The sequence below is a fragment of the Lepus europaeus genome, chromosome 17 (assembly GCF_033115175.1).
Source record: "Lepus europaeus isolate LE1 chromosome 17, mLepTim1.pri, whole genome shotgun sequence".
Classification (NCBI taxonomy): domain Eukaryota; kingdom Metazoa; phylum Chordata; class Mammalia; order Lagomorpha; family Leporidae; genus Lepus; species Lepus europaeus.
In genome coordinates this window covers 21020695-21038561 of record NC_084843.1, presented here as the reverse complement: position 1 = coordinate 21038561, position 17867 = coordinate 21020695, and positions in this window count along the sequence as shown.

Below are 17867 nucleotides of genomic sequence, written 5' to 3'. Positions count from 1 at the left end.
TCTATTATCTACTGGTTTTCCTTTGAAGTTCTATCAATGAATTCATTATCTCCTTTAACATCGCTGCCACCTCAATTATTTTTCTTTAAAAATATGCATTTCTTTTAAGGATAAGTAGAAAACCAAATTTCGTTATCTATGTTACTGGAAGGCAAAGGGTAGACAGTCATTAAAACCTTGGTAAGCAAAAAAGTTCAATTTACATGATTATTTTGACTTGTACAAAATAAGAGAAAGAGTGTTTCATATAACCATTACATTTATTTCATCCTAAAGATAAAACTCTGATATGGTATCATGAATTGTTCACTTTAACTCTGGTGAGAATACTGGGCTCCATATTCCAGAAAGGCTAAGAAAAGCCAGCCTTAAAAACTATGATTTAATAACTTCAGAAGGTAAATCAACTCAAATCCACCTTCCAAAGATTTTTGAAAAAATTTTTCTAAAGATACTAATGATGACAAATGGCCCAACAATATGTTCTCAAATTGGCTAATATCAGCCTGCCCATTTGCAGAGGGATAAGTCAATGGCAGGAGGCTCATATGCAGTGAAATGACAGAAACAGAAATAAAAAAAGGACAAGAGTCAAGACAGAGTAATAGAAAACAAACTAGAATCTTGACAGAGACATAAATGTATAAATATATAAGTAGATACCTGATTCCATTACTCTCATTCTTTTAAGTGTTATTCTGTTGAGAGTGTCAGTTATACTGAAAGAACGCAGATTGAATTTCAGTCTGTTTCATATAAACTATATCATTAGGAAAGTTACTTAACTTCTCTGAGATACACATCTCACATTAAAAAAAAGGGGTATAAACTTTCTCACAGGGTAATTGTGAAAATATATATAAAATGCAGAAAATTTAGCCAGGAATAGGCAATAACTTGTTCCTGGCCCTATTTCATCCAACAAACATTTGTAATCACATTTGCAAATGTAGCTCTTTTTTAAAACCCATTGGTGGTAACGGCAGTGGTAATAAAGGTACTGACTATATTTCAAGCACTGGGTATAAAATAGTTTGGAAGCAGCTTGCCTAAATTTCCAGACTGTGTCCACTTCTAAACTACGCTTGGGACATATTTTGTCTGCTTCCAGTAATAGCCTCTTTGTTGTATATATGCACTACCATGATTTGTCAGAGAGCATTTGGGAGGGAGAAAGTATACCTTTTACATGAACAACAATGACCAGCATACAGATGATCTGCCTGGAGTGGCTGATCACTTAAATTAGCTGAATATCATACAGCAATCTTTCATGGTTAGCTGACATCACTTCTCCAAAATATATTACATATGTTCAACATAATATCTATTAGCTTTAAAGTAGCTTTCTGTCTCTCTCTATTTTTTAAATGGGGTGTTTTATTTGTTCTATTAAGTACTGTTAAAAATAATCATGCTTTGCAAAATCATGCAATGAAGGCAATAGGGACTATGGGGAGAAATGGGATGAGAGGTATAACACTAAAATACTTCATCAGTAGAAAAGAATAAGACTGGAGCAATTAAAAAAAACAAAACAGTAGCAACATGTAAATAAAAACTACAATGAGGTATCACTTTACTCCAGTTAGAATGGCTATTATCCAAACATCAAAAAATAAATTCTGGAAAGGATGTGGAAAGAAAGGTACCCTGTTGGTAGGTATGGGAATTAGAATAATCATTACGAAAAACAGCACAGAGACTCCTAAGAAAACTAAAAATAGATCTACCATGTGGCCAGCTATCCCACTCCTGAGACTATATCCAAATGGAGTCAAATCAGCATATGAACAAGATAATTTTACTCCCATGTTTATAGCAGCTTAATTCACAATAGCAAAGATATGGAATCAATCTAGATGTCCCTCAGTTGAAGACTGCATAAAGGAAGAAGTGCACACACACACACGTGCACACACGTGCACACACATGATACAATATTATTCAGTCATTAAAAAGAATGAAATCCTGACATCTGTAACAAAAACAATGGAACTGGAAATCATTATGCTAAGTGAAATAAGCCAGACCCAGAAAGACAGATAACACGTTTTCTCTAATTTGTTGAAAGTGATATATCGGGAAACTATAAAAAGCTGTGTGGAGGTCATATTATTTGGTATTTAGTTAGACATTTTTCTTCACTGAATCACACCAGGTAAATGACAATATCCTCTTCTTTCTCCATGTCACTATCATTATGAATACTTCACTCTGACATTGATATATGCTTTCTCAAGAAAAACAATATTATATGTGTATCTATATAATCTCTACACTTGAAATGAGCATGGCAAAATGTTAACAACCTGTAAAATAATAAATAAATGTATCTTTGAATTAAAAAATAAAGCGCAGAATTATTTTCCTTTCATGAAAACCATGACAGAATTACGAATTGGTGAACCCACATTTGATTACACTTATGTTGTGGGTATTGTTAGGTAGCAGAACCCAGTTAAATCATAACATTATATAGTTTGGACTTTGAATCTCTTAAAGTGAATTCATTTCCAATTAGATTTATTTCAGATAATGTAAAATGAACTCTCCTTTTCAGATGATACTTCAATCACAGAAGTAGGGCAAAGTTTGATGAGAAATATCTCAGGTGGGATTCTGCTCATTGTGTTTGCCTTCAAAGACTCATAATCGACTCAGCAGCCATGTTTCAAGCCTCTGAGGGGCTAGAGCGGCAGGTCCTCTCTGGATCCCAGTCATGAGTGACTTATTCTCATCTGATGTCTTATCTCCCACACTCATCTCCAAACTGGGAGACTCTTATTAAACAACATCTTTCTTTTCCTCCCTGTGGCTAAATATCTTGCTCATCCTTTTATTCCTCACGAGTTTTTTTTAATATAATTACAGGATATATTCCTAGTTAAACCAGCAAATTTTCTGTGTTTATCAACAGAAATCATGACAAATATAACTTGGAGAAAACACCAGTGTGACTTCTCCTCCCAGCAGAATCTTCCCATTCTCCTCCTCTCTAATCCCCTCTGCAAGAACAGAGATGCCACAGCCCACCTGGTTAAGCTAAGTGTTACTCAAGCCACTAAATGTAGAGGGAGGGAGAAACAAGTGTACCAATCCACGTGTGAAACAAACAGTACTCCAGCATTTTTTCCCACTTGGTTTCAGCTCTGGGGACAGCTGGAGACAAACAGCACAGCACACCCTACACTGGCTCTGGGCCCAGTGCTCACTTTCACCTCCCTGCCCGTTACTCCCTGTGCCCACTATCCCTTTTTTCATACCCCCATCCTTTCTCTCCCTCCACAACTTTGATATTCTCAATTCCTTCCCCCCCTATTTGTGTATTTCAACCTTGTCTCTGGCCTTGACACCAAAAGCTGAACAACTGATGGCAAGTATTAGAAATAGGATTCCTTTTTGGTCACTCTTGTGTTTCTGTTCAGTCTTTGTCATTTTATTGTGGCCTTGGGGAAGTTACTTCAACTCTACAAGCTTCAGTTATAGCATCTTCAAAATGAATATGATAATTTTTCAGGATTGCTTGAAGAATAAAATAAACTATGTAAAAACTTGGCACATGATAACTGTGGAACAAATACTTTCACTTCCCTTGTAATTACATTCTTTCACCAAAAAGAAACAAAAAAAGATCTAGATAGGAAAAGGTGAGTCGTATCCCCTAAGGGGTAATGTAAGTATATGCAAGGACAAAGGAAGAAGTTAATTGATGTCTGGGACAGGTTCCAAGCCCTTCGCTTTCAAGATTTCAGATATTCTTTCAGAAGAGATGCAGCATACCATGTGATTAAAGCCTCAGACTGATTGATTCAAAGACTGGCAATCCTCACTCTGGTACTTTTAAGCTGAGTTGACTTGGACAGGATATTGGTTTAAGTTACATCTATAAACAGATGATGAAAGTCCCTGCTTCTCAGGGGGCATGTGGATGCATGACAGGGAAAATTAAACAACACATTACTTTTAGGTTCAAGACTTGGTAGTTATAAGCATATAGTTTAATTTTTGTTATTTTAATGACAATAATAATGTCATAAAGCATAAAAACACCCACACTTCAATATGGCTTAAACATACTTACTTATTTTGAATTAAGGGGCTATTTCTATAATAGTTCAAATAGTTTATCAGATTGTTGGTACTGATGTATAATGCACTGTGTAAAGTTACCTCTTTACCAGAGGGTAACCAGTCTACTACCTGTCAACATAACATATCTTACATAAAATATGTGAAGTATGCTGAGGGTTGTCAGAGGAATTCAAGGAACAAAATATGTATTGAACTATTTCATCTTTTTTTTAATGTTGTAGAGAGTGGTGGCAAAGGCACATATATAATCATATATAACTTCAAATATTTACTTTGCTTTCCTGATGTCATATGAAATGAATATTTGGGAAAAAATGACAGTATAGAGAATGCCAAGATTAAAAGGTCACAGGAGTTCTTTTAAAGATAGTTCACTAGAGTGACTGTTTGGTATGGTAGTTACGTCAGTACTTGGGATGCACAAACCCCACCCATATCAGTGTGCCTGAGTTAGAGTCCAGGCTCTGCTTCCAATTCCAGCTTCCTGCTAATGTATGCCCAAGGAGCCAATGGGTGATGGCTCAAATGGCTGGGTGCCTGCCACCTACATGGTAGACTGGAATTGAGTCTCCAGTGCTTGGCTTCGGCTGTTGCCAACATTTGGGGGAATGAACTAGCAGATGGAAGATGCTCGCTCTCTCTCTCTCTCTCTCTCTCTCTCTCTCACTGTCACTCACCTTCTCTCTTTGTATATGTGTGTGACTTCCTTTCAAATAAAAAAAATAAATATATGACAACTTAAATAAATAAATAAATAAAAGCAGCTTGGGAAAGTACAGGGAAACTTTCCAAAGTAGACTGATTATTAGAGTAGATCATATTAACCCAAAATACCCACGAGAGGTTTTTTATCTGACTATCTTTAGGATCCCGTGTTTTTCTCGTGTATCCATTAAGCATAATGTTAAGTCACTTGCTCTTACTTCCCACTGAAAGATGTGTACATCACCCATATAGCAGGTAAATCCCAGCCTAAACTCCCCATCTGTACATCTTTAAATTTGAGAGTAGAACAAGACGAACACAATCTTTAGAAACGCCATGTCCCATTTAGCCTCATTTTCTCCAGCTTAACTAAATATGTCTTAGCTTCTAAATCTCTCTCTCGAATAAATAACATTCCTCCTTCCCTAAGATGACTTTGTAAATAGTTTTTTCTTATGAAAATGTTTACAAATTGGGCAATTATCTGTGCTGAAGATTCTCCTCATATACCTGACATCTTCCCACACCTCAGAGAAATTCACCTGTTTGGTGTAATGCTGTATGCTATGCACCTGAGAGATACAAATGCATTCTGTGCTGCCACCCAATTGTCTGGACTATGGGTAAGCATCCTCTACTGCTGACAGTCTTAGAGCTAGACTAGTCTCATATAGACATAATATTGCCTACCGATAGAACTATGTTTCTTTATAAATGTCTAGAGAAAATTAACCTTAGCAAGTTCCCAGGGAACATTATATAATGTCCAACCTATAAAGCAGTGAAAATTATGATACTTTTGGAAGTAATATTTTTCTCTTCAAAAGTAAAAACTTTTGGACAAAAGCCAGTAAGCCACTTACTCCTCTTACATGATCTTTTCACCACTTTCTACCTCCCTATAAACTTGTGGTTTATGGATGTCCTGAGGCAAGGAGGTGAAAACATGGCCAATGCACCTGAGGATTAATAATCTGGTAGTAGTGGCCTGTGGTCATAGCCAGCATCATAAGTTGCTTTGCATGATTAAAAACAAGAATTTGGTGTTTGAGAAATAGAAGGGAGGCATTAGACAAGAGTGGTACTCAGCACCCAGGCTGAGACTGAAGCAGATCCTCCATCATGATAGTGTTGCTGATTGACCTCAGACTGGAAATCAGAGAGCAGGTTTGTTCCGTCTGAAGCTGTGAGTGAAGGATCTATTCCAAGCCGCCCGCTTTGGCTTGTAGATGTCTGTCCGTTCAATGTGTCATTTCATCTTTGTGTGTATCTTTCTGGGTAGCCTGATTTCCTCTTTTAGTAAGTATTCCAATCATATTGGGGCATACTTATAATAATATATAATTATATATTATAATAATATGTGTACTCACAATAATAAGCAGTATTTGTAATTAATATTTATTTTTTCATCCATTAAATCTTATAGTATCATGGGGGCACATTACTTTTTTTAAAAATGTAACAGTTTATTTCAGAATAGTTTTAAATTTAAAAAATAAATAATAAAACCAAAATAGTCCATTAGTAATACAAAGAGTTCCCCTCATCCATATACCCCTGATTCTATTTCCCCTATTAACATCTCATATTAGTATCTTTAATATCATTAATGAATCATACCAGCTTTTTCTTTTTTGTATATATAAACTTCTTTTATCCCTCCTACCCCATTCTTGGCAAACAAATATTTATAAAATGATCTTAGTCTGAAGAGAATTAGCATCACTTCCACAAGGCATACTTAGTCGGCCTCCAACAGTGATAAGAAATGTGCAACCACAGCACTAACTTTTATGAGATATCAATGGGTTCCTAGGCACTGAATGACATGCTGAGGAATTATATCAAGCTAAAAGATTAAAATGTAGTATTTGAAATATGAGAGAGTGTTTTGTCACTGTAGAACACTGTACTAAGGTGAAGCTTCATTTAAGAATGAAATTACCCCTTCTCTCCTCTTCTGTAATTAAAGGACATCTTATAAGTTGAGGCAGTTTGGATGCTTTGGATTTTTTAAAAGGAAAATAATAGTAAGCTTCAACACAGAGCTTCATAGTCATCAGTCTTGGCACTGAAGATGATTGGCATACTAGTTCAATAAGTGAAGTGATGAACACTCTGAATTTCTGAAGAATTATGAAATACATTAAAAGACACAATAACCACAACCTGTATAGCAAAATGCTACCAGAAGTCCCTCCATGGTGCGAATATACTTAAGTCAACTAATGTTGAAATTTTCTCATTACCCTATTTATTGTTAGGCTGAAAATAATGCCCCAAGAGAGATTAAAAAGGGCCAATTCATTAAAGTAATATAAATTTCCCTCTTTATACTTGTCTAAATCATTGGCTGTTTGATTTAATCTTGACAATACTTTCTTACACAGTTAGACTTTACAATTTAAAGGCCATTTCCAGAAGTTCTGGTTCTAGTGAAAATACAATGGCTGTCTTCATTTATCCCAACTAAAAACTCTGAATTTAACAAAACAAGCAATAGGAAGGCTATTTAAGGTGGAGTATTAAGGATGCTAGAATTAACATGGTCATAAGTTTCCTCAGTTTTCTTTTTGCCTCCCATATATCCTACCCTGGTTATTGCATAAGCCTTCAATCTGGAATTGCCAACAGGCCCAGAAAAAAAAATAATCATCTAAGAAAAGTCTGTTTCCTCTAGCCAAAAGATTAAAAAATTAATAGCATAAAAGAATAAAAATTGTCAGTTCCCAGAGAGTTGTTTAGGACAACTGCCATTCTATGAGTCTGCTGTGTATCCCGCTTCCCATGTTGGATCATTCTCTCCTTTTTAATTCTATCAGTTTGTATTAGCAGACACTCTGGCAAAAAAAAAAAAAAAAAGACAAAAAGACCTAAATGAAAGATCCCTGCGAATGAGATCCCAGTGGAAAGAATGGGCCATCAAAGAAGGAGGTACCTTTCTCTGAAGGGAGGAGAGAACTTCCACTTTGACTATGACCTTGTCTAATAAGATTGGAGTTGGCAAACTCAAAAGGCTTCCATAGCCTTGGCAACTCATGACAAGAGCCTACGGAGATTACTGACGCCATAAACAAGAGTGTCACTTTGTTAAGTCAACAACAGGAGTCACTGTGCCCTTACTCCTCATGTAGGATCTCTGTCCTTAATGTGTTGTACAAAGTGAATTAATGCTATAACTAGTACTCAAACAGTATTTTACACTTTGGTTTTCAGTGTAGGTGCAAACTATTGAAATGTTTACTTAATATATTCTAAACTGATCTTCTGTATATAAAGATAACGGAAAATGGGGGGAAAATTGCCAGTTCCCAACCTACTCCTTCCAAACACCAACACAAAAACTATTCACACATTACTCCCCAGTTTCACTGGAGCCGAGTGGAAATCAATCTAATCTGCCTCCAGAGACCCATCCTCTGAAAGCAGGCAGCAGTTCCCCAATTGCTCTACCCAGTGGTGGCCTTGGGATTGAATGGGGGAACTGATCTCCAATCTTCCACTTAATGAATGAAGGTGGTATTCCAAAGCCCCTGCCCAGGTAGTTCCACTGAGGCAAGTGGGGAGCTAATCATCATTTGCCTCATGGAAGAAAAAAGTGCTCTAATTCCACCAGGTACTATCAGTGGAGTCTAACGACCAGCCGAGTGTATCTACTCCCACTCAGACTTAGCAAGGTGCCTGGATATTGATCTAGAATGGTCCCCTGCTTCCTCCTTCCATTCCTCCAGTGTCAGAGAGGCCTAGTGTAGAATCAAGGTGTACCCCTCAACCCAAAACAACAAGGTGATATGCACCAGCTCTCTGTTTTCTCTCTTCCTGGTATCAGAAGGGCAGAGCAGGGAGTTGGTACTGGCACCTTATTTTTGCCAGAAAGGTGTTACTAGACTGAGATGGAAGCTGAACTTCTACCTGATCTCTGTGTATAGAGGCAGCATTCGTTTTTGCCAATAGTGTGACCTTTGGGTTCCAGCAGAGAGCTGAACACGAATGCCCATGTGTCCTCATGCCATAATCTCAGAAGAGGGAATGTAGGATTCAGAAATTTATAATATCCAGATGTCTAAGGACTATTAAGAAACTACTCATCAGGGCCGGCGCCGTGGCTCACTTGGTTAATCCTCCACCTGCAGCATCAGCATCTCTTATGGGCGCCCGTTCTAGTCCCGGTTGCGCCCGTTCTAGTCCAGCTCTCTGCTGTGGCCCGGGAAGGCAGTGGAGGATGGCCCAAGTGCTTGGGCCCCTGCAACCACGTGGGAGACCAGGAGAAGCACCTGGCTCCTGGCTTCGGATCAGCGCGGTGCGCTGGCCGCAGCAGCCACTGGGGGGTGAACCAACGGTGAAGGAAGACCTTTCTATCTGTCTCTCTCTCACTGTCTATAACTCTACCTGTCAAATAAAACAACAACAACAACTACTACTCATCATACCAAGGACAGGAAAAATCGTAACTTGAATGACAAAAGGTCATCAATAGCTATAAACACTGAACTGAATCAGATATTGAAACTGTTTAACAAATGTTTAAATGTAGCTATTACAAAAAGTTTCAATGTACAGTGACCAATAACCCTGAATCAAATAAGTAAGAAGAAATGATCAGCTAAAACTTTCAAGTTACAAAAATGAACCAAAAGAGAATTTGAACACTGAAAAATGTAATAGCAAACAAACTAAAGCGTATACCAGAGAGGCTCAAAACTAAAGTAGAAATGACAGAGAATAGAGTATGTGACAGAGGAATATAATTTATCAAATGTGAGAAACAGAACAAAAATAGACTGTAAAATAATTGAGAGTACAAGGGCTTTGTGATATAATAACCAAAGAGTCAAATTTCTATCATCAGATTTACAGAAGTATAGGAGAGAGAAAGCATGGCACTAAAAAGGTATGAAGGGAAATTATCAAAGAAAACCTCCCAAATGTGATGGAAGACATAATCTACAGATTTAAAAAGTGGAATTAACCCTAACACAATAAACCCAAACATCATATTTAAACTCTTGAACATTAAAACATGTAGAAAACACTTTAAAAAGCAGTCTGAAAAATGAAAGTCCAATACAAATGAAAGATTTCTGAAGCGAAAAAACAGATACATCTGAAGCAAGTGGGACATCTTTCAAGTACTAAAAAGAATTATCAACCATGAATCCTGTATTTGATGACAACATCCTTCAGGACTGAAGAAGACATCACGGCATTCTCAGACAATAGAAAACCACGAGCATTTATTGCTAGCAAAACCACCACTTAATAAAAAGGCAAAAGCAAATTCTTGCCGGCGCCGCGGCTCAATAGGCTAATCCTCTGCCTTGCGGCGCCGGCACACTGGGTTCTAGTCCTGGTTGGGGCGCCAGATTCTGTCCCAGTTGTTCCTCTTCCAGGCCAGCTCTCTGCTGTGGCCCGGGAAGGCAGTGGAGGATGGCCCAAGTGCTTGGGCCCCTGCAACCACGTGGGAGACCAGGAGAAGCACCTGGCTCCTGGCTTCGGATCAGCACGGTGCACCGGCTGCAGTGCGCCAGCCGTGGCAGCCATTGGAGGGTGAACCAATGGCAAAGGCAGACCTTTCTCTCTGTCTCTCTCTCTCACTGTCCACTCTGCCTGTTAAAAAAAAAAAAGCAAATTCTCTAGACAGAAAGGAAATTATAGGAGCAATGGTGAGGTTTTAGAAGGGACGTAAAAGCACAAGCAGCGGCAAAAGCAGGAAGAGTACATGTAATATCCTAATTTATTTCTTTTTAAAATTAAAAAAAAATTATTTGAAAGGCAGAGAGAAACAGTGAGATGGAGAAAGACAGAATTACTGCTTGTCCACTCTCCAAATGCCCACAGTGTCTGGGGATGAGCAGGCTGAAGCGAGGAGTCAAGATGTCCATCTGGTTCTCCAAAAGGAGTAGCAGGCACCCAGGTCTGTGAGCCATTTATCTGCGGCACTCCCAGGCTGTGTATTAGCAGGAAGCAGGGGCCAGACCCAAATCCAGCCACTGAACTATGAAATGCGGAATCCCAACCAGCAGCTTCGACCGCTAGACCAACACCTGCCCATCACTAACCTCTGTTTTAATTTCTTAAATAACATTTCATTGTTAAAACAGAAATTATAACCCCATAAAACCTGTTACTCAATGCAGATAGAGGAAATACTTAGGCAATCCTATTTTTTTTTATTTTTTTTTATTTTTGACAGGCAGAGTGGACAGTGAGAGAGAGAGACAGAGAGAAAGGTCTTCCTTTTGCCGTTGGTTCACCCTCCAATGGCCGCCGCGGTAGGCGCGCTGCGGCCGGCGCACCGCACTGATCCGATGGCAGGAGCCAGGTGCTTCTCCTGGTCTCCCATGGGGTGCAGGGCCCAAGCACTTGGGCCATCCTCCACTGCACTCCCTGGCCACAGCAGAGAGCTGGCCTGGAAGAGGGGCAACCGGGACAGGATTGGTGCCCCGACCGGGACTAGAACCCGGTGTGCCAGCGCCGTAAGGCAGAGGATTAGCCTAGTGAGCTGCGGCGCCGGCCTAGGCAATCCTATTTTAAAATTAGGGAGAGTGAAGGGATCCAAAGGAAAGACAGATTTCTATGGTTGATTCAAAATAATAAAAGCATAGTCTTAGTCAAATTATGCATGGTCTGATGAGAGCAAAGCAGGGATGAACCATTTCCAAAACCACAGTGATATTTAAGACATCCGGTACTTGTCCCAAAGCATCTTTCATATCTTGTTTTTCATTGTTTTTTTTTTTCATATCTTGTTTTTCATTGTTTTTCCAGATTATCAGTAATTCTAAGTCAATTAATTTATTCTACTTTGTCCCATTTTAAAACAGGTTTAGAACTTTCTGAGAGTGATAGAAACTTACTAAAACAGGATTTGATAATGGCTGTCCAATAGTTTGAGTTGATTAAATTTATAGAACTTTAACAATTAACAATGCATCCTGTGGAATGTATATTACACCTCAATATTGCTGCTGAAAATGGGAGAAAATTAGGGTAGCCTGACAATAATTTTCAAAAATCAAGACCAAAAGCAAATCTCTAGATTATTTCTATAGTTCACAGAGACATATCTGATGCAATATAGGCTTTCTGATGTTCAAGTCAAAGAGGGGAAGCCAATTTCTGTAGTTTTTGCTGAGTATAACTGCATTGCCAAATTTGTCTTTTTAAAACATTTTAGACTTGTTTCAATTTGAAAAGAAATGTGCATGAGTGCACACATATTTTCACTTTAAATTTAACATTTTCTTCTACATCTATGCAGAAAGAGAAGATAATTGAAATTGAATCACCTTTGAATTTTTATCCCAGAATCCATTCTTCTTTCCCCCTTTGTCTGTATGGCTACTGCAGAGGATTATATACGAAGGAAATTATACTCACCATATGCATAAAACATTTTTTTTTTTTGCTAGTGGCAGTAAAGGTTTAATTAAGTTTCTTATAGTGTGGTTATTGTATTACACTCAGAACCCACTGGAATTTTTCTGATTGAATACTTCCTTGTGTAATTTTATTTAATTCTAATAACACACAATACTGAAAAATATTTCATGGAATAGAGAGGGAGAAACCTAAGGGAAAAGTAAATAAAGATCTAAGACATGAAGTCAAAAACACATGAATTTTATTAATTTTAGTGGAAAAAGAGAGTTCTTTACTGCAGAAATTAGAATTAAAATGTCAAATATAAAACTCTTCAGATTAGGGCCGGTTCTGTGACATAATGGATTAAGCCACCAACTGTGGTGCCAGCATCCCATTTGAGCACTGGTTTCACTTCTAACCCAGCTCCCTGCTAATGTGCCTGGGAAAGCAGCAGAAGATGACTCAAGTATTTGGACCCTGGTATGCATATGGAAGACCTAGATGAATCTCAGGGCTCCTGGCTTCAGCCCAGCCCAGACCAGGTCATTGTGGGCATTTGGGGAGAGAATCAGCAGATGGAAGATCTCTCTGTCTATCCCTCTCTCTCTGTGACTCTGACTTCCAAATGAATAAAATAAATCTTAACAAAAACTCTTTAAGTTGCTTCATTATAATTATAATTACAGATTGAAAGTTAATATTATTGATGGGACACAAGACAACAATAACTGGAGGAGCATGGATTTGGGAACTGGCTGAACAAAGTCCTGATGCCACTTTGACAGCCAATGAGTCACATGCTTTCCCAACTCATTTTTCTTTTTTTTTCCTTTTATTTATTTATTTATTTTTTATCTTTTATTTAATGAATATAATTTTCCAAAGTACAGCTTATAGATTACAATGGCTTCCCCCCCTTAACTTCCCTCCCACCGCAACCCTCCCCTTTCCCGCTCCCTCTGCCCTTCTATTCACATCGATTCATTTTCAATTCTCTTTATATACAGAAAATCAGTTTAGTATATGTAAAGTAAAGATTTCAACAGTTTGCCCTCACATAGAAACACAAAGTGAAAAATATTGTTGGAGTACTAGTTATAGCATTAAATAACAGTGTACAGCACATTGAGGACAGAGATCCTACATGATATTTTTTTTAAAAAATTAATTTTCTATGTAATTTTCAATTTAACCCCAAGTTGTTTTTTTTTTTCATTTTCAATTATCTTTATATACAGAAGATCGATTCAGTATATACTAAGTAAAGATTTCATCAGTTTGCACCCACACAGAAACACAAAGTGTAAAAATACTGTTCAGTACTAGCTATATCATTACTTCACATTGGACAACCCATTAAGGACAGATCCCACATGGGACATAAGTACACAGTGACTCTTGATGTTGATTTAACAATTTAACACTCTTGTTTATGGCGTCAATAATCTCCCTAGGCTCTAGTCATGAGTTGCCGAGGCTATGGAAGCCTTTAGGGTTCGCCGACTTCGATCTTATTCCGACAGGGTCACAGTCAAAGTGGAAGTTTTCTCCTCCCTTCAGAGAAAGGTACCTCTTACCTTGATGGCCCCGTTCTTTCCACTGGGATCACACTTGCTGAGATCTTTCATTTAGGTCTTCTTCTTCTTTTTTTTTTTTTCCAGAGTGTCTTGGCTTTCCATGCCTAAAATACTCTCATAGGCTCTTCAGGCAGATCCAAATGCCTTAAGGGCTGATTCTGAGGCCATAGGGCTATTTAGGACATCTGCCATGCTATGAGTCTGCTGTGTCTCCCACTTCCCATATTGGATTGTTCTCTCCCTTTTTGATTCTATCAGTTAGTATTAGCAGACATTAGTCTTGTTTGTGTGATCCCTTTGACTCTTAGATCCATCAGTGTGAACAATTGTGAACTGAAATTGATCACGTGGACTAGTGAGATGGCATTGGTACATGCCACCTTGATGGGATTGTATTGGAATCCCTTAGCACATTTCTAACTCCATCATTTGGGGCAAGTCCAATTGTCCCAACTCATTTTTCAAGTTTGGAAAATGGAATTAATGACACTGTGAATTTCTTTCTTTCTTTTTTTTTTTTTTTTTTGACAGGCAGAGTGGACAGTGAGAGAGAGAGACAGAGAAAAAGGTCTGCCTTTTGCTGTTGGTTCACCCTCCAATGGCCACCGTGGCCAGCGCACTGCGGCCGGCGCATTGCGCTGATTCAAAGTCAGGAGCCAGGTGCTTCTCCTGGTCTCCCATGGGGTGCAGGGCCCAAGGACTTGGGCCGTCCTCCACTGCACTCCTGGGCCATAGCAGAGGGCTGGCCTGGAAGAGGGGCAACTGGAACAGAATCTGGCACCCCGACCGGGACTAGAACCCGGTGTGACGGCGCCACAGGCAGAGGATTAGCCTATTGAGCTTCGGCGCCGGTCTACACCGTAAATTTCAATATTCAATGCAGTAACACACATGCTATTCCGTAATAAAGTGTAAGTTATAAAATTGTATAGTTTGAATGTATAAAGTTTAAATTATGAAGGTTGGGGCAATAACTGTTCTTTCCAAAATTTATTTTAAACTATAACACAACAGACTTTAGTTCCAGATAATAAAAATCTGCCCAAGCTACAGAGTAGTTTTGTTTTGTTTAAGATTTATTTATTTATTTGGCAGGCAGAGTCTTACACACACACAGAGAGAGAGAGAAAGAGAGTGAGAGATCTTCCATTTGCTGATTCACTCCTCAAATGCCTGTAACAGAATTGGGCCAGGCTGAAGGAGCCTGGAACTCCATCCAGGTCTTCCTTTTGGGTCATAGGGTACTCGGGATATTTTCCACCATTTTTCCAGGCACATTAGTGGGAAGCAAGATCAGAAGCAGAGTAGCTGGGCTTCAAACTAGTGCTCACATATGGGATGCCTGCAGCACCTGCACTGTAGGCAGTGGCTTAACCCACTGTGCCAGAGCACTGGCCCATGGAGTAGCGTGTGTTTTTTTTTTTTTAAAGCATATTGTTAATTAATTTACTTTAATGTCTCTAAGATGAACATTTAGCCCTCTAATTCCTTTAGAGTTCCTGTTTGTTCATGTGAATGGGCTTTTAAAAGGCAATGAAAAACTCGATGACCTTGGGCTAGAACTACAGATGGAATAGTTCTGTGATAGAAAAGAAAGTAAAAAATGCAAGGGTCCTTAAAAAAAAAAAGCTGAAGCAAGGGCTAAACAGCTGGTTGTTCGTTTACAACCACCTCTGCCTTCCAGCTGTGGCTGAATCAGAGAACGGTAACAGACACTGAATCTTCAAAATATTCTACCCTCACTCACAGATAAATTAAGACCCGAGGAACTGAATTTTCCTCAAGTCACCCAGCTAGTAACTGGAAGAGAAGTATTCAGTCTAGATTGTCCCTGGGAATCTCAAACTCCATTTCTTTTCATTGCACTGACCCAAACGGTCAAGCATTCCTCCTATAAACAAGGGCTTCCAATGCTGTTATTTATCTGTCTGTAATTAATGGTTAAGCTTAACCCAAATGGCAATTTCTCTACTAGCCTCTCACCTTTGGGAAAACACCCATTAGATCTTAAATATGTTCTAAGGAGAGAGGCCAGATGGCTCCTAATGACTATTTCGAATCACAGGAGGTAAGAAGCAAAAGACAGATGGGCTTCTTCATTTATCAGCCATGTGAAAGCACAGAACCAAATATTAGATTACCAAATAGCTTGGAGTTGAGGCCGGCGCTGTGGCATAACGGGTAAAGACGCCACCTGCAGTGCCGGCATTCCATATGGGCACCAGTTCAAGTCCCAGCTGCTCCACTTCTGATCCAGCTCTCTGCTATGGCCTGGGAAAGCAATAGAAGCTCCTGCCTTCGAATCATTGTGGCCAATTGGGGAGTGAACCTGCGGATGGGAAACCTCTCTCTTTCTGTCTCTCCTTTTCTCTCTGTGTAACTCTGACTTTCAAATAAATAAATAAATAAATCTTTAAAAAATAGCTTGTAGTGCTAGACATCAAAATTTACAGCTCTCTGGCAGGAGCAACAACATCACTGACGTGGGTCCATTGACCAGCCCACTAATTAAAAGAGGTCTTGGCTCTGCCTCACACTACAGAAATCATCCAGGATACTTAAACATCAGTCTTCAGGTCTACAAATTCATGATGGTATTCAGAGAGGAACCACCCAAGAAAATGCCTTATTATGTACTCTGTGTCATTCTCAACCTGAGAGCACTCTTTAAAAGAAGTTTCCAGACATATTGGAGCAGAGGAAAAAGAGACCCAACATGCCATGTAGTTTGGCAGGAGAAAGAGACCCAAACGTGTCATGTGGTTTGATAACATGGCATCTGAGATAAGAGGGCTCATTTCCAGTGTCCTATAACAGTCACAGCACAGATACCCTCCAGATAATCCCCACCCCAGCCCACACCTTAAGTTAATTAAACATTTTTCCCTTTGTATCCCAAGTGTAAGTGTATGTCTTCAACTGCACAGAACCCCTTTCTGGGGAACTCTAATCCTCACCATAACCCTATGGAGTAGATACTACTACTCTCTCCACTCTGAGTGCCCAGTCGCTCAGACTGGGGGAGAGCGGGGTTACATGGTTGAGTGGAGAATACACCTGACCAGGCCAGGCGGGCGGCTCAGCAGCGAGGCAGAGGGGCTGAGTGTGCAGTCTGGTTGAGGCCAGGGGTCTTTAAGGGGATGGGTCTTTGTCTTCTCACATCTCCTCCTGAAACAAAAGACTTTATGGGTGTAAATACTAGAAACTCCTATCTGACTTTTCCCCCTGAAGTTATCAGACAGGGGAAAGCCTGGCTGGTGCTGCCCGGGTTAGAGGATCGGGATTGGAGCAGGATATTTGAAATGCAGATACTGGGCTGCATCTGGAAGGTTATCAGGCAGAAGGGGCGGGGACCCCCACCTGGCAGGTTATTGGGTAGAAGGGTCAGGGCAGGATGCAAATCCTGGGCTGCCTCTGAAACGTTATTGGGGTGACTTTGAGATGCATATGCTGGACCTAGATGTCAACTCTTTAGGCCTTTGTCACACACACATCAGCTCACATCTGACTTCCTACCTAACAGGGTCAGACATGGTAAGGACTTCCAGCAGGGACTTTCCAGTAATAAGAAGGCAAAGGGACTGTCTGAGAAAAGCCACTGTGAAGGTGAGCAGTTTTAGTATACACATGTGCTGCCTGGTAACAATTATATAAGCAGTGCTATAGCTCTAAAATAGCCAATCAAAATATGTTTCACCAAGTATGTAAACGGAAACACAACAGTTGTTTGTGCCAGAGTATGTAAGACAAGGCTCTTTTTTGTTCAGGACCCAGATTGCAGATACAAATCCTCTGGGACTACCAGCGTAAAATACAACCTGCTTCCTGCTAAGAGCCGTGATGTCCCGCCTCTCTGTCTGAGAGTCTCAGTACACTGGGGCCAAGGTGTCTTAGTGATCTGACCAGGACAAGGAGTCATCCACGACTGAGATTTTTCTACTTTGCTCCTGCAGCTTCCTAACTTTGCCTTTTCCCAGCTTGATCTACATTGGGCACTATTGTTTACAAAACCACAGACACACACAGCCCAAAAGACAAAGCAGATCCATAGTACAGTATAAATAATGACCCAGAGGAGACCCAAAGGGTGAAAAATGCAATTAGAGTCCTTAAGATAAGAAA